Source organism: Nannobrachium achirus, assembly GCF_963921795.1.
Source record: "Nannobrachium achirus genome assembly, chromosome: 6".
In the NCBI taxonomy this organism is placed as follows: Eukaryota; Metazoa; Chordata; class Actinopteri; order Myctophiformes; family Myctophidae; genus Nannobrachium; species Nannobrachium achirus.
Genome location: NC_137815.1, coordinates 45215107 through 45234306, shown reverse-complemented (window position 1 = coordinate 45234306; position 19200 = coordinate 45215107).

Genomic DNA, 19200 nt, shown 5'->3' with positions numbered 1-19200 from the left:
TTCTCCGGAATGCCTGAACGCACAGGAACCAGGGACCCCTCTAAAGATAGATCTCGGCGAGGTGGAGGCAGACGCGGTGGCGAGAGGCGGTTTGCTATACAGCTCTGACCACTAGTTGAGCAACTTACACAGTATAGCTTTAAGGATGCCGAATCCAGCTCTATGACCGTTTAAAAAGTATCTGCTAATGTCTCACAATTGACGATTTAAAGCCACAACTATACCGAGCTATATTAAAAACATATATTGCTGACTAAACAAGGTAGAAACAACAAGGTAGAAACTTGAATGGATTTTGGTTTTATAGGTTTTCACATAGGCCTATGGGGAATCCACTGCCATGATCTGATTTGAAATCAAATGTGAGGAAAGTGCTTAAAACTCATATTTATTGATTTTGTCATTTATAGGGCAGCTTTTTCCCTCTCATTCGGTACATATTTAAAACTCAACAACCTGCAGCCAAGGCCAATATGCCACACTATAAGTTGTTTATTTATTTTATCTGTTTTGTTGTAAAGTGACTTTGACTACCAAGAAAAGAGGTATATACGTAAATTGGGTGTATTATTATTATTATTATTATTATGACAGCCCAGCCTGCCAGTAAAGAATATTTTTTATGTTTGTATTGATTAAGTTCAAATGTGATAGAACACAAGTTACAAGAAGAATTCATAAAGGCATATTTCATAACTTTTTCTATCCAAAGTAGGCGACTGTTGGTATTGTTTCCAAATTGCCTTAACTCAAATAATGTAGCAATAGAAATATATTAGTTTGTGAGTTCATATAATGACATGACCAATGTTTCAACCCACACAGACTGTAATTTATGATTCACAAGCTGAGACTTATGTGCAGTGAGAAACTCAGTTTTCTTTGTTGTGAAGCTTCCTTCCACACACACGCACGCACGCACGCACGCACGCACGCACACACACACACACACACACACACACACACACACACACACACACACACACACACACACACATATATATAATCTTTCCTGTCAAAGTCGCTTCACAGCAAGGCTTTGTAACTCCACATAGATTTAATCTCTCAATAAAAGAGCTTAGCAAGTTGCTCCATTGGCTAAGTTGCTTACAAAGCAGCAAGTGTGCCAAGCAAAATATCATCATCACACACATTTTACTGTTGAGTTTGGGTTTGAAAACCTGTAAAGTGTAGTGATAGAGAAACAAGGACGTGGATGAAACCACCATTGCACATGAAAGTACCATTATTATTTAGGGCTGGGACTTTAACAGATTCATTTCAATTAATTTCAATTACAGAAAATAAGGTGATTAAAGAAATGTACGCATTTTAATCACACTTAGTCTTTCTCACTGGACGAGTTTCAGGCGTACTGATCCTACCGTTGCACCAACCAACAGACAACAAACCCCAGCGCACGCAATGGGAGAGTCCCAGCCTTATCATTATTATGGGTAGCCATGCAGATTGTCAGTGAGCACATTGTTGAAGATTGAACGCCAAACAGGATAATCTGGGCAAGTTATCAATTCTGACCAGCCTCAAACCAGGACCCCTCGATTATTCTATAGTGTGAGCCCAGTATAGGTTCATATAGTTTTTAAATCAGGCTACAGGATACCACTAGTTCCCAAGCATTGAGGGCACATTGTGTCCCGGTGCTTGTTATGGTAACAGTGGTCAGGTGACAGTTAAAGTGAGAGCGGGTTTTCAGTGTTTTAGGACACATTTCACATGGGCAGAGTTGATAACCTTCACTTTAATGATCCTGGCTGGAGTGATTCAAATGAGGGGTTTGTGGGAAAATAAATGAGAATGAAACGAGATATGATCCACCAAACAGCGTGGACATCATCAGTGAGAGGCCAGCAATATATTTTCTCTTTTAAAGGTCTTTTATGGGTGGGAGGGGGGAGCTTTCCAATGACAAACTTGTTATCTCGTTATCCAAGGTTAAAGCCACGGGAACCATGCGAATCAGAGTGGAGAAGGAGGGCATTTCTACATGCGCAAGGCTTTTTTTCCCCTTCATATCAGAGACCGTAATAGATGATCAGTGTCATTATGAATGATGAGGCTCCATTGTCGTTATTCAAGGCGTTGGTAAGAGGTGAGAATGACTTTCATTTCCACTTCAGATAGCATCTTTTTCGTAGCCTGCACCATGCAGATGAGCCGAACCAAGACCCTAGGTGCACCTGCAGCCTAATTTTCACTTGACTATCGTGTCCAGCTGCACGCAGTGTGCCCACTAACATTGCAGAAATGTTGTGAAAACCTTTGTCTTAATAGCACATAGTCGTTGAAGGTGAGTGCTGTGGCTTGGACAGAAGGCAGTAATTATTCATCGACAAGATAGGAATCAGTCTTGGAGGATAAACCACACCCCTGTACGGACCCTCGACTGCTTGTGATGATGTCATTGCTTAATAAAGGAAATAACAAAAGGCATTTTGCTTTGTGATCGCCTTTCAGTAAGAGAGTATAAATAGACAGATGCCCCCCCCCCCCAAAAAAAAAACTTTTCATAGATTCCATATAGTTTCATTGTTTGACAGCACAATCATCAGTGTATTTTGGATTCATGTCAATTTGTGTTTTCAGGTATTGAACCACTTGAACCGTCAATACTAAAAACTTGACCTTTCACTCTGTACTTATTCTGCTCTTTTTCCCCTTCCCCAAACCTCTTTGCCGAAAATAGCCGATCTACAAGCTCACGGGAGCTTGTAGATCTACTATTTTTGGCTAAAGTTCTCAGAATATGGACACTAGAGTTCAAGTGTTTAGTATAAAAAAAGGGGAAAAAGGTTCTATCACTCAGTTTTGGAGGACCCCCAGTAGTAAATCTGAGGACCCCCTAGGGGTCCCGGACCCCCTGTTGAAGACCCCTGGTTTAAAGTTATGTTAGTTTACCACATTTGTCAGGCTAACCCCTACCTCTCTGACTCCTCATTTTGCAAAGATTGTCAAGTCAAGTGTGTCAAATCAGCTGACTTGATGGAACCTGATGGCCACCTCCTCTTGACCAACGGCCAGACTAAAACACAGGTGGAAAGAGTTCAGAAACAGGTTTGCTAAATCACACATAGGCTCTTTTCACCTTGTGCATGCTAGCAGATCAGCAGCTGAAACTGGCAACTTCAGAAACTGGCAACTCTCCCTCAGGAACGAGATCTCTGTTTGCCAAACAAGCAACTCAAACACACTGGACTTCCCAAGACGCCAAACTGATAGATTCAAGAAATCACCAAGCTCATACATGTGCATGCTCTAAAATGACCTCGTATTTTAGATTGTTTATTAGGTTATTATTTTTTTCTGAATGTATGATTTATTGAGATTTTATGTTGTGATTGTTTTATTTTGGGATCATTGTGCCCTGTAAACATCTACCTTTTGTGTCAATAAAGCTACAATTTTGAATTGTCCTGTTCTGGGACAGCCACAGTACTATATACTGTATATACTGTAGGCATAGTTTGTAATACTATGAGTATTTCTACAACACACTTGAGGACTGTCACAGCCAAGCGTCGCATAGGATATAGGGCACATTTGCATGCAGGTTGTGTCGTGTGACTTCACGTGTACCAGATAAGTCTTGAAGGCTCAGTGACTTGTTTACTAGCCATGTTAACAAAAAATCAGGCAAACACTGTGTCTGTACTGTTGTGTGTTTCCAGCCACTGATAAGAGACAGCAAAACTGTGGGAGTCAGATAGTGATGAATGGAGTGACAACCTTTGAATCCATAAGAAAAGGTGTGACTCTTCATTACAAATAAAGTTTCATTCATTCATTACTGTTCTGCCGTAGTCGAGGCTCTTACTTCGAACTCAAATAAAGATACTAAAGATCACAATAGCAAGAATAAAGATTTATAAGGATGTATTTGTCCCGACACATACAAGTATCAATATTTTGTTAATAGTGGTTTCCAGTTGATTCCCGGACCTTAATTTCCTTACCTCTTAATTTCTGATATCCATGCCCAGAGGGGTTACCTCAGGAGGTAAGATGCAGTTACACAGATGTTTAGCCAGCCTCCAACCACACCAATTCAGTGTCACACCTGGTGACCCCTAACCTGACTTGCGCCCGATGGTGGGGGCGGGCCATTTTTTCAAATTCTTTATCAGGTGATTGGATGTGGCCGTCTCTCTATCACAGTCTGGGAGTGCCAACTCCAACCACTCATATTGGCCTGTCTGCATCCACGTGGTCTGCAATCAGACTCTATTGGCTCAGAGCCGCTCAGAGCCCGCCCGTAGCTGCCGCTGATTCGTCTGGCCTGGGGCTTTATGAGCGTTATCAACTCCCCCCGAGAGATCTCAGATGGTAAAGTAGGGCGGTAGCCTACGCACTACTGCCACCATCGGGCGCAAGTCAGGTTAGGTGACCCCTAGGCCAGGTCGTAACATATGAGTACTTGGCAGAACCCGTATGTGTCCCAAAGAATATTAGGGATGTCATATGTCTATGTAAAAATAAGCAGTACAACAGCAACAACCAGAGATGGATCCATGGTTTTCACACAGGGAAGGCTAAAAAGAGTGGAAAGGAGGAAGACAAACCTTGCCACAGGCAATGAAAACAAATATTCCCTCTGCATGTTAACACATACAATTATGGTTATTTTTGTTTTTAACAAAAAAATAACCGTAATTATTAAATGCAGCTCAAAGACAAAACAATACAGTGTTCCCTTTAGCAGAGCCAGTTACTATGAACCACACAGATAATAGTTTTGTTATTGTTAACAACATTGTACTTCCATCCATTAGCTTTTTAGTTGTTTCCACTTCACCTGTTCCTTATCACTGGATGATATGGCTCGAGTGGATGAGCAGGAACCACGTGGCTGATACATAATTGGACTTCCTTTGTGAGAGGGCACCGGAAATTAAAATCAAATGAAGACTAATGAGTGCTGAACAACAAAAAAGGAAGATACATTATGATAAATCAATCAAGGGCATGTCACAGGCAAGGGCAATGGCAAAGCCCACATATTTACTGTAGATCACTAAACACTGGATATTTGATTTCTTTTCATGTGTTTAATTTCATGCATTAGTTTATTTGTATCAGAAACCATGCACAAAATACCAGAATGTTAAGAGCGTGGAACATCAGATTTTTATCAGATTTAGCTACTGGACAGGTGAACAGACACAAACATGAATTTCCCTTACTTGTGTGCTCACATATGTTATTTAGTTAGATAAAATTATATATATATATATATATATATATATATATATATATATATATATATATATATATATATATATATATATATAAGGGATGTCCGATATTAACGGCCAGACGATATTATCGGCCGATATTAACATAAAAAATTATATCGGAAAATATCTGTATCATTATTGGTAAAAATAATAATAATAATAAGATTTCTTGTTTTGTATTTTTTTTACAGGAATTCTTACTGTATGGTAGTTAGGGATGTGCCAAAAAAATCGAATACATTTTTTTATTGAGGTGAAATAAGTTTCACCTCACCGTAAGTTTCAAAAATGAAAAAAAAAAAAGATCCTTGAGGGCGTTCCAGGGGGTCCCCAACTAAAGTGTACAAATGGAACTAAATGGACCCATTCCATTTGTACACTCTTAATATGATTTTATAATATAAATTGGGGTCCCAGCGATATATAAATGCCATTAAATGGGGGTCAGTAGCATAATGAATTTCAAACTGGGAGTCCTTGAAATTCAAATGGTTGAGAATCACTGCTAGATAGCTAGATATAATATTAGCATATATTGGTATCGGTATCGGTTAATCTCGGTATCGGAAATTAAGAGTTGGATATTATCGGTTATCGGTAAAAAAGTCAATATCGGACATCCCTTCTATATATATGTTACAGTATGTTCAAGAAACCAGTAAAAGTTGTCAAGGAGCACTCGTTTTGACGTTCACCACACACTAATCACCACCAGATGGCGACGTCAGCCACTGCTCTGCCATTCACCAGAGTGTATATAAGAGAGTTACGTCACGCTTTGAACTCGCCGCAGACCGGAAGTGTTTACTCTTTATTTACTAGCCTAGCCTAGCCTAGCCTAGCCTAGCCTAGCCATTAGCTCCATTGTAGTCACTTGGACAGGGCGTTTAACGTGCGCTTGCCCAGGCCTTACGGCCTGGGCATAAATATAACGATTGCATTCACCACGGCTTCGTAACTCGCGCGGCGCTCCGCCGGCCGCGCGGCCCTGGCCCGCTCTTCGCGGCCACTCGCGCCTGCGGCGCTCGGGGGCGAAGAGCAGGACCAAGGTCCGCTGGCCTTCGCGCCGCTTGGGGCTTCGTGGACCCAGGGGGGCCTCGTAACTCGTTTGGGCTTCGTGGATACAGGGGGGCTTCGGTAGCCGCTCGCAGTGTCGTGGACAATAGAGCGGCGCACCGCCTGGAGTACGTTGTTGTGGCGACCGCTTGCTCCGCCCCGTGCCGCACCACGAGTGCTCCGCGTCTCGAATGTGCTGTTTCTCTAATATACTATGACATATATACACAGTATGACTCTGACATGTCGGTTCAAGCAATATACCGGTAATGTGACAGATGCGTTGTCGCTCATTGCAAAACTGCTCAGACACTTGCGTTTGCCACATTAATTGGGCAGACTTCCCCGGGGATGAAGGAAAAAATCTAAGTGTGTCACTCCTCTGGGGGTCCTGTTTGTTTGGACAAACAAGTGAATCAAAGGTGCCAAACAATTGGATGTGTTGTGCTTGAGAAAGCTAATAGTCAATTATAGCAATGGAAATCCAATTATCAGAGAACAAATCTCTTGTTGTTGAATTTCATCCAATGTTCTCAACCGGGTTTACATACTTATTATCAGATTGCGTTATCCTCAAACACCTCACTGCTCTCAGTGCCCTGATAATGACTTTCCCATGGAAAGTAAAGAGAATTAACTGTCTTATAGCTTTGACTGTGCCTGATCAACAAGCACGTTGTCAAAGGTTATTGTCCCAACAGCTTTGTAAACAGTTTTCTGGCAAGTGCAACCCCATTCGTGTCCCCAAGAAATCCTTCTATTGAATGTGTGTGTGTGTGTGTGTGTGTGTGTGTGTGTGTGTGTGTGTGTGTGTGTGTGTGTGTGTGTGTGTGTGTGTGTGTGTGTGTGCGTGCGTGCGTGCGTGCGTGTGTGTGTGTCCGTGCGTGAGTGTGCGTGCAGGGCTATATATGTATGTATATATATAGATATATATATATATATATATAGAGAGAGAGAGAGAGAGAGAGCCCTCAGGCTCTAACCTGAGCATCCAGGCAGAAAATGTATTGTTTCCCACTGCATGCAGATGAAGCTTTCACCCTGTCTTTGTACTGGGACAGTGTTTAAAGATCCATCATAACTGCATGAGGGGATTTTTGACCAATGGCTTAACTGCATCGATAGCCTGCAGCGAAGCACAGCCGAGGTTGACAATGACAGTATTTCATTCATTCATTCATTCATTCATTCATTCAAACAAAGCCTTTGACAGAGACTAACTTGATTATTGAGCTGATAGAAACATCCACTGCGACATTAATGTCAACAACAAAACATTAACAATTATTTTAAAAAGATTAATTTGATTTGAGCTATATGCAATAAAGTTTTCATTGCTGGTTTGATAGATTGTGGTATAATAAGGCAAGATAATCATAATGTGAATGTATCATTATCATTCACCTCGAGAACCGTCCCACCGATCGACCGTCTGACCGATCAACAGTGGTTGTCCAGATCCAATGATCCGACCGGTATGCCCATCTACAGGTATGGGCATATGGAGATCAGATCCCTGATCTCATCAATATTACATCATGGTACTGACGTCATAGACTAGGCCTGCATCCAGCTTCGCAATACCCGTTGTCAGAGTACCCATTGTACTGTCTGTGTTCCTTTTATGCCCATACATTATGCCCATACATGTACAGTATATGGAATTCCGTGTCAGGCATGCCCAAACAAGGAGACCAGGCCAATGTATCAGTACTATGATGTCATATTGAGAACATCAGGCTAGATGCAGGGATTTGTAAAACATTTTGTATCTGTATGTCTGTGTTCCGTTTTATTACTGTATGGAGATCTCTGTATACATGTCTAGGCCTGTGTTGTCTCCAGTGATGGGCAAGCTACTTTGAAAATGTAGTAAGCTAAGCTACAAGTTACTCTTGATGAAATATAGCTTCAGCTAACAGTGAAGCTATCCACAGAGCTACAAGCTACACGGCAAAAGTAGCTAACTACAACAGCAGTACTTTTTTTTTATCAACTTAATGATCAAGTACAACTTTCCACCAAACAAATAGGCATGTATAAAATGCTCAGTTCGATTGATTATTATAAAACTGGAAACAGGCCCCCATGTCTGGCTTTTTGTGTTATCCTTTCATTTACTTTTTAATTAAATGTGTACCTTTTCAGGCTGTGACTCCCAAAAAGAATCAGATTCGAACTGGGGACCCCACCCTGACAAGCAATTCACCCTTTGTTAAGTCCCGCCCAATGTCCTGCCCCTCTCCACACCCATTGGTTGCTGTGTCTTGGTGGGACATTCAGTGGGACATTCCATCCACTGCCATGTTAATTCAGTTGCTTCATATGGTTATTCTGTGTGCTCAATTCTAATTTCAAACTTTGTTTCAGTACATTGGAGCTGCTCAGTGGCAGCATAGTGAATCAGCATGTTTTTAAATGTTTTTATTTCTCAAAAAATTATGTTTTAGCTAATTCAACATAAAAAAGGCGGAACCAGGGTGGGACAAGGCAGATAGAGCCTGCTGGTTGGTCAGTCAGGGACCAACCAGGAGGCTAACAAAGGGTGAATTGGAATGTAGGAGTTGAGGCACTGCATTTAGTTTGACTCGATCTGTTCCACCGATAAATATTGTGAAAATAGCAGATCTACAAACTCACAACGCCTCGGGAACACTAGGCGTTTCGAGCTTGTAGAGCTACCATTTTCACAATGTGTGCCTCTTTCCTATATTACTTTTCAATGTGGCCAATGTTTGACCGTTTTTTATAGTTTGTTGATAACTTTTAATAGTTAATGGTATTTTTATTCTTTTATTAAAAATGTCTAAAAGGTCCTTAGAGTTTCACTTCACTGTCATTAGTTAGCTGTTGACAAAAGAGTGCACTGACTTGTGTGCTGTTTGGGAACAGCTGATAAGCTGCAGCCAGCGGTGGACATGCAGTAACTGAGTAAATATACTTGAGTACTTTTTATTTTATTTGTACTTTAAGTAGCCTATTTTTAATGTATGTACTGTAGCTACTTTTACTGCGGAGTAAATTTGACCAGGAGTACTCTGTACTCTGAGCACTTGGGTCGAGTTCTCTGTCCATCTCTGGCTGCAGCCCCTCAAGCCTGATTTATGCTCCGCCCGCGAGATCTACAAGCTCACAACGGTCGCATTTGCGACTCGACGTGAGCTTGTATGTCAGCTGTTCTCAGACGTTCTCTGAACACTTCACCATATCGTTGCAGGATGATTCGAGTGAAGTGTCTTGCGTCTCACGACAAGCCAACACACAGAGGAGGTTCTATGACAAGCATTATGGCAACGACGTAGAAGGTACAGAGTACCCAACTGTGGCGTAAATAGATTTCAAAACTCATTTGTACCTCAATTAAACTGTTAAATGATGCTTTGAAATTGGACTGATTGTATGCTAAATGAATGTCACTATTTGCTGTGTCACTGTTGTGTCCCTCTCCTGTTATGTATTTCCATTGCACTGTTATCTTTTTCGGCCGAAGGCTGAGAGACGTTTTGCATCCCGTCCGTCCGTCCGCCTGTGTGTGTGTGTGTGTCCGTCTGTCTGTGAACAGCTAATCTCTGGCACCGTACATGGTCCTGTTATAGTGACACCAAGAGGCAGATTTTTGCAAAACACTTTTTTGACAGTACTCCTAGAGATTTGGTCTATCGTTGTACAACGCAAAAAACTTTGATCCATGCTTTTGTTTGTACTTTATTCTGTAAAGCACCTGGCGGAGACCTGTGCTTCAATGAACACTTTTCTGTATGTTTGTGGGGCACAGCAGGGGTGGAAGCCCAAGCCAAATGTCCCTAGTGAACAATCAAGTTTACCTTGACCTTTACAATGGGTTTGCACAACTGGAGGGGCATGCGTTCCCAACGGTGATACTGTGACACATACGCACACACAGAGATAAACAAATACACAAACACAAACACACACATACAGTATATGTGCACACACCACGCATGCACACACAGCGAAATAAAGCAAAGGTTCCATTACTACTATTATCTAGGGTTCCCATGGTCATGGGAATGTTTTGATAAATTACCTGCCTTTCTATAGCACCTTTTCCAAAGAGCTTACAATGTACAATATACATTCACTCATTTACACACACATTCGCACACTGATGGTGCTCACAACAATGCCATTTAGTTGTTCAGTGTCTTGCTCAAGGACACTTCGACACAAAGCCATCAACATGAATGAGTGTGTGTGTGAGTGAGTGAGTGAGTGAGTGAGTGAGTGAGTGAGTGAGTGAGCGAGCGAGCGAGCGAGCAAGCGTGCTTGTAATGTAATATGTAATTTTTAAGCAAACATTTTAAGCAAACATTTGTAAATCAAATGTTGGGGGTCCTTCACATGAAAACGTTTGAGCACCACTGACATAGAAACATAATATAGGAAATATTCAAAGACTTGCACAAATTGTGAAGATTTTTCAAAAATAGCAGATCTACAAGCTCGAAGAGCGGCACAGAGATTGTAGATCTGGTATTTTTTAATAGTTAAAGTACCCAGGGCCCAGAATTTGGCGCGTCACCCCTGGCTACACTTATTTACCTACCTGCCCACACCCACCCACTGGGGCTAGGGACAATCAGCACATAGCAATAAAGGACAACCAACTTCAATACCAATGTACAGTATTTCATACAGGGAGAGGAAAGTAAACAGTCCCACCTGCAGTGCATATGGTATACAATGGGAAATTGTAAACAGCAAATTAAATATAAAAGAACAGTCTAGCAAATCTCACCTCTGCCACTCACTGTGAGCAAACATGGGTTAGGGGGGGGCAACTAAAATGACACTCCCCAAACGAGCTCCTGAGGGAAAACTGTATGAAAAAACAATAAACATCACTTACTGGAAGCAAGGGGCAGCAGATGCAACAAATTAGGCTACCTGAACAAAAAGAAGGGGTTAAAGGAGTAGTTCACCCCCAAATTGATTTTTTTCTATTGATTACTCATGCCATGGAGACTAGAGTTCAATAATATTTTTTGTTTTTTGTCACATTCCTAAGACAAAAAGTTGATAAGAGTAAATTTTCCCCCATTGATTCCGGATGGTTTCGAAACGGGTCACCATCCGGAATCAATGGGGGAAAATGTATTGTTATCACATTTTTGTCTTAGGAATGTGACAAAAACCAAAAAATATTATTGAACTCTACTATCCATGGCATGAGTAATCAATAGAAAAAAAGTCATGTTGGGGGTGAACTACTCCTTTAACACAAGAAGAGAAACCCTACAAAAGGCTCACAATTGAAATGCTATAACCAATGGCAAAACCAGTGTAATATTGATGGTGTGTGATAATAATGGTCTCAAGGATAGGTACAGTAGGTGATGACATCATTAAAGGTAGACACCCTCATATAGTAAATTATGTTCAGTCTAAAGTAAAAGAGAATTCATTCAAAGCAATTTTAAGAGAGAGAGAGCAAGTTTTAATTGAATATTGACTGCACAGCGCGCACGCACGCACGCACGCACGCACGCACGCACGCACGCACGCACACACACACACACACACACACACACACACACACACACACAAGGGAGAGGAAGAGAGAGAGCGAGAGAGCAAAAACGCCACTTCCAGTATCTGTGATTTTAAAATCAAAAGCTATCCTGCATTTCTTAAACCGCAGCCATATCCCTGCAAGGCCCGAATTAATTTATACTGGCCAAAAAATAAATAAATAAATCAGATGGTGTTGTAGGAGTCCTAATCAGAGGAAAATGTCATGTTAAAAATTTGGGGATATTTTTTTTCACAATAATAACATATGTACTTGTTCTAGACATTCTAATGATCGCCAAAAAAAATATTATATTACAGGCATTTTACTTATGTTTTTGTGAGGAATAGCTTCATTGAAAGAGTGAGATGTTGTTCGTCCAGACTCTGGAATGTCAGCCTCTGTGGGGGGTGTGAATATGAGCCTCTGTGGGGGGTATTTATATGCAAATATCGTGGCCAATGGCATAATAGTAAACAATAGGATCCAATGGTGATGTTAATGTGAAAAAAGAACAGGAAAACAAATTATTTAAACTCTTTTTTTGATCAAATAAAAATGTGTCCAAAAAGCGTGGGCCTTGCAGGGATATACTAGGTTTTGACCTAGTCTTGTTTATTTCTCTAGTTTTCTTCCTTCTGTGGTTGATTGATAAAAATCTCATTGATTGATCTCAAGTCCCATACTGTAACTGCTGAAAGTTTTCCACGTAAGGGCTTGATTAGAAACAATTGTAATATTGTGTGGTTTCATGTCCCATAGGGTTATAGTTCCTTTTGTTGAAACTTCATGGGGTTATTTTGCTGATGGTGTGGGTTGGAGTCACAGATTCTAAAATGCACTTCATGATTCATTAAATCAAGCACATTGAAATGGATATGTGTATTGTGCAATGCAAACTTGCCTTGCCTTTTAAAACCCATTAACACAGGGAAAGAATCAATGTCATTTTAGATTTTTCCATTGGCTATTCAGAAACAGCAGATCTACGAGCTCAGCTGCAAACTTGTACATTTTTTAACATTTTGCAGAAATCTTGAAAGTGTGAGAACTACTGATTTAGAAGGCATATCTATAATCGGCCTCAGGCCTTAATGCGTTAATTACAGTATGTATTTTGAGAAACATTGAAACATTGTCCTGTATTGCACAGCATGCAACTCCAATAAATGTCCTTTTTAATGTGTCGCACTACAAATCTGTAATGACATGATGCAATACAACATGACAGGAGTTTTTAATTAGAAATATTAACAAGAGCTTGTGACTGAATACAAACTACATTGGATCTATTGGAGCATTTGTTCTTTTTTACATTCCCTGAAAAGTAACAGTTTTGGACATAGCAGCTTTCCAGCTGACAATGATGTTATGCTACAGAACACAAGTAAAGCAACAAAGGCCCTCAGCGATGATTCCCTTCAGTTCTCTGTTAGTTATCCTTGGTATGTCAATACAAGGTAATTGGATGAAGTGGATAGGAATTAATGTACTTGGCTAAGGGTCTGCATGATGCCTTCCTCCAGGACTAAATACTGTTATCACAGTTCAGAAGCTGCATAATCAACAACAGCAAATTGACTTTCCTCTGCAGTTTGCCAGCAATGATCAGATCTGATATATACCCCCCCCCCCCCCCCCCTTAATAGCACAGATAGCTAGGCTACTTTTGTTACAGAGCGTGTAAACATGACATGCTACTATTCTCTGTCAGCGCAAAAAAAAAAAACGAGAAAAAAACATCAACACCATGACCTGCATGAGGAGTAGTTAATGTTTAACTACCACCATAGACATAAATAGTCTGCTGCTTTGGGTACCACACAGATGCATATCGACTGCATATTGAAATAAGAAGCCATTTTGAGTTTTGTTGAGAACATAGTGTGGGCACTATGGACGTTGGTTGATGGATGCGCTATAACTGTCCAAGAGGTGGGAGGCAGATATTTGACTGGTTCAACAATCTAAGTTGGCTATTAGGATATTGAATAAGAAGCTAGACCAGCAGATGCCACAAACAGTTGCAGTTGGCCTACTACTTCCCCAAACAGTGAACCAAACTAACTGTGTGTTCACAGTTAGTTTGGTTCACTGTTTTACCTGTCTCCATAGCAATTAAAACAAATTATGTTTTGTGATAAGATCCACTACAGGGCACCATGTTATTACACAGTATTCTACCATGCAAATCTAATGAGCCATGCTTCTCACTTCTTTGGCCCATAGCTGAGCAAATATCACACTGTCAGGTGCCACCATTTTTGAGTTGGAGAGGAGTGGTACAGTACATTATAATTTCCCTTTTAAATAAAGTAAGGAAGAAGAAGGAAGTACTAATTGCTTTGTGAGATTGCCCCTCTGAAGCGGGATAAGACAGATCTGCAGGCTGATAGGGACCAAAGGTGTAATGACAGGTGCTATTGACTGAGCTAGGCAAGTCGCCCTCCATCCCATCCACATTATCAACCCACGAAGATAGGAAAGCAATTTCCCAGTATTTCTTTCCATAAGCCATGCATATCAATGCTCCATTAATCAAATGATAAAGTCCTTCCCCCCAAACCATCCCTGAAACACATCCTCCTGCCGATGTGGTTATCTGTTTCATCTGAAAGAACTGACTGATGTCAAACTAAACTGACAATACAAAGAGAGATAACTTTATTTAATTGATACAGCTACAGTGCTGATATTAGGTGCTTTTGTTGGGGAGAAAAAGAGATTCTTTATTTGAGGTACGCATACTTACCGGTACATACCTTTTGTCTTCTCTTTCACAAACCTTGATCTAGCATCCTGTGCATACAGGTTTGTTTTAGAGTCAGAAAACCCCCATTTATTATTCAGTAATTTTTGATTCATTATGGAGCAATTGTGAGCGACGAGAGCACTCCAGATGAAGACTGACACAATATGAAATTGCCAAACTCAAAGTCCTCACATTTCCATCCTTCGGTGACTGTAAAAAGTGTTTGAGGTAGGGTGAAAACTGCTTCGGTGGGTGGAAAACATGAATTGGTGTCCCTCTAATCTATTTCACGGCTGGATAGTATGACAGGTAACCAGTGAATGGTGTGATTGATTGCCACTTTGTTAAGCAAAGCAATTAAGTGGGAGAGTAGAGAAGCTGTTGCCGTGGTACATGCACGGAACGTCTTAAATAACAGTAACCAATGGAGAAAGACCAGGAATACATGCACTAATTAAAATGGATGATATAAAGAGAGAGTGTCATGGGTTTTCATATTGTATTATCACTATGCAAATGGCAAAGAACTTCAGTCTTTCACTTTCTCAAATAGTTATTCAGATTATGAAAGTTTTGTATAAAAATAAAATCCAAAGTATAGCTTTTAACAGCCCAAGTCTCAGCACACCCTGTCGTATCACTGGAGGTGACCTCTACAATTCCCTTCCCTTCTTTATTACACACATTGGTGGAAACAAAGTGAAGCCAAATAATTGGCTCGGGGCACACGGGAGGTGAATGAAAGAATCAAACCGTGATTGGTACCTCCACAAATTGGACAAATAGGCCTACCACCTTTCTACTCTGATCAACAATGGCATGAACACAGGGCCATGCAATTAGGGAGAGCAAGCGCTAGCCATGCCCTTCAATCAAAACACGCTAACTAAGCCAACAAGGCCTTCGATTTGCCATTGAATTGGTTCATGGTGCAACAGAGTAGAGTATAATCATCGAGGCCAGCCCCGTAAACATTGTACAACAACAGTGTTCAATGTGTATCTGGCTGTTCAAAAGGCAGTTTCACAACACTGGTTGCGGCGAATGCGACGCTCTACAGCACTTGTCACGGTTTTGTGGTCTGGGTAATCGAGGTTTACAAGTGACATTGATTTCCAATGCATTTCCACCTCATTAAATGTCTTTATGAATGGTATCACACAAGATGTCATGATGTGTATACACAATGTGTGAAATAAATTGTATGTATTGAGATTTAAGAAGATAATATCTAAGTACCTGCATGTTTCAAGTATCATTCATTTGAATATGCAGCTATTAAGTAGCTTAGTAGATAGCGTCTGTTTAAATTAAATTACACAGAGAAATTAGTTCAATGCATTTCTTTCTTATACCGTTCTTCTACATGTAGCCTATACGCTAACAACTCTTTACGAGTTTGGTTGTCATAATTTGTCATAATTTGACACAGTGCTAATGGTCCTGTTACAGAACTGAATCACTGAGGGGTGTACGACTCACTGTGGAGCAATTAAAATAAATTGTTTTGCCGCAATGCATTTCCATTGTCTTTGAAAATATTATAGCAGTGTATCTCCGAAGGCTCTTTACTTACAGTTGAAAGTTGAAAGCAGATTAAAAGATCTTCTGGTTAAAACCCACGTGTGTGTATACCTTTTAAGAACACTTGTTAAAAAGGCACAAACACTCATAGATGCGTGTGCGCACGCGTTGCACACGCACCCACACACACACACACACACACACACACACACACACACACACACACACACACACACACACACACACACACAATATTACTCCATCAGACATCTGATGAGCAAACAGTGAGATCCTGTGTGTATGTCCCCGGATATTACTTAGATGTGGAACACAGCACCAGACAGACCTTGTTAGCTCCCCTTGCCTGGAGGTATTGATTTGATTTTACCTCTGGGGGTCTCCCCCTCCTCTACTCATGGCTATGCTAGTCCAGTGCTGAAGGAGCTCTTGTAGTAAGTGATGTAGAAATTGTATAATAGAGAGAGCTTAATGAAGGTTCCCCACTGGGGCTCTCAGACTAACGTCACTTAATTAAACAGAAAGGGGCAGGATGTCCATAGAGAGACAGCAGGAAATACAGGAAGAGGTAAAAATGTGAAATTGCTATAGTGTATGAGCCGCTAGGTTTCTACCAGGATCTGTATGGGATAGCCTACATTTTGAAAAAGTTCTTAAAACACAATTCATTTTGGTAGAGGTTTGGGTTGTGTAGTTACGTTGCCATGATGTAACTCCAATTGACCCTTTGTCAGCCTTCTGGTTGGTCCCTGACTGACCAACCAGCAGGCTCTTTCTGGCTTGTCATTTTGTGGGTCCACAAAAAAAAGCCATACATTTTTCCCATTGAGATTTCCAAAGATATTGATATAAATTAGTTTAAATCTAGAATCAAGCTATACAGGCTCTTGGTGAATCATGACCATAAAGCATGGTCACAAAAAAATGGAAAACCGCAAAACAAAGGGTATTTATTAAATAAATATATATCATACTGTATCTTGAAATATTCAACAAACAAAAGAGAATTCACAGAATCAAGTGTTTTATGGTCATGATTAATGGCTTGAAATAATTTAATATTTTTGGAAATAATGGGAAAAATGTCGCATGGGCGCATCGTGGACAAATGACTGAAGCGACAGGACTTTTTTGTTTGTTTTACCAACGCTGGCAAGTGAAGTGATTGAAGCGACTATGGGAATTTTTTAAATTAATGCACCTTTATGTTGCAAGGTGAAACAGGTCTCAAAATATATATTTTTTTGCACATTAATCGAAACTGGATTGTATAAAATGTATAGAAACTATGTTTGTTTACAATTAATGATTGACGTAGCTACTATCATTGCATTACATGCACAGTCACAAACAGTGACTCAGTCATGGAAGCATAATGTACCTCCGGCTCTTCTTCCCAATTAAAATAGTAAGATCAACATGGCAGCCGGTGATGTTAGTCACCATGACACACGCATTGACGTATGACTCCAAATTCGTTTTCAGCACGATCTGAGCCCTATTGACTGACATGACATCCATTATGTAATTGAAGATAAATATGTGAAAATGGGGCGGCAGTGGCTCAGGGTAGAGTTGCCGTGTTAGAACACAGAGGGTTCCCGAAGGATTCCCAGTTCGATCCCCGAGCTCCCCTATAGTGTTGAAGAGTCCTTGACTCTGAACCCCTTGCTCCCGGTGAGCAGGTTGTGCCTTGCATGGTTTCAGTGTATGAACGTGTGTGTGAATGGGTGAATGTAATGCACAATCTCTGTAAAGCGTCTTGGATAAAGGCGCCATATAAATGCACCATTTACCATTTACCAAAATGTATGAAACAGTAGTGGAGGTATCATGGCCTACTACTGGCAGTATGCACAAGAAATGTGCCATTGCAGTCAATTGGTTTGAAGATTAACTCAAGACACACAGACTGACGGCTAGAGTCCTGCAGAGCTACGCCATAAACATTTATAATCCAAAATAGTATTTTAAATAGTCTTAAAATGTAAAAAATTAAAAATCCAAAAAATGCTGAACCAAGTTTTTTCATTATAAACACTGACAGACTATTCACTTTGTTATTGTTCATTTGTTTGCTGAAAGTGTGACTTTGAAACATGTTTCCCTGTGGAGTGGGGAGACTATTTTGGATTATCAGTTTTTAAGGCATAGATTTTCTAACCCATTTCTTCACCCAGTGCCAATTGCCTAAACTGTAATCCTGGGCTCTGCTTTCCCTCTGCCAACCTGGGGAGAGACCCGAACTGAGCTCATGCTTCCTTCGGTGCATGAGGAGTGAAGCAGGCCGCTTTTTATCACCTGACAGAGGGGAGCATCCCCGGTTGGACGTAACGCGTGGAAGGAACGCGTTATTCCAAGTCCAACCAGTTCCTTTCTCCTCCATCAGGCACCCCGACTGGCCAGGGGGAGGCATTATAGAAACCAGGTGCATGTTTTTGTGAGGGTATCTACACTAACACGGAGAGAACATGTAACGTGTGTGTCCGCCGTCCGGAGTTAATCTTACAAACAATTTGAACACATTTCTTGTGCACACTGCCAGTAGGCCATGATAGAAGTATACCTCAACTACTTGTGGATCCTGAGATCCACCTAATTGCATTTTTAATCTGTCGAGCAAACATTCATATCTCTGGAGGAGTTTAAAGATGGGGAAAAAATATATGGTTTTTAACCATGGTGGAAAATGTATGAGAGAAATATGATTTTAAATGAGACCCCTAAGCATATTATAGGCTAAATGTAACATCTAGGTATTTAGGTATCTGCCGTCAAACGTTTGAATTCACTTCCCCAAATCTTTAGTTTTTTTCCCCCTTTTTTTAGTTTTTACTTATTCATGCAGTAAAGAAGTATCCTCAGTCAGGAAATGTGCAGTATTTATAGTGGTAATTGGTCTTTCATATTGACTTTTGTGAAGTTGTGGGAGGCAGAGATTACAGGCTTAGTGAGGTCTCAACCCTTTCCTAGCAGCAGTGGGGATTAGAAAGAGAACATTCAGTCTTGTCTGAAATAAAAATCACCTCACCACTTACATGCAATGCATTTTGAGCTTGCAG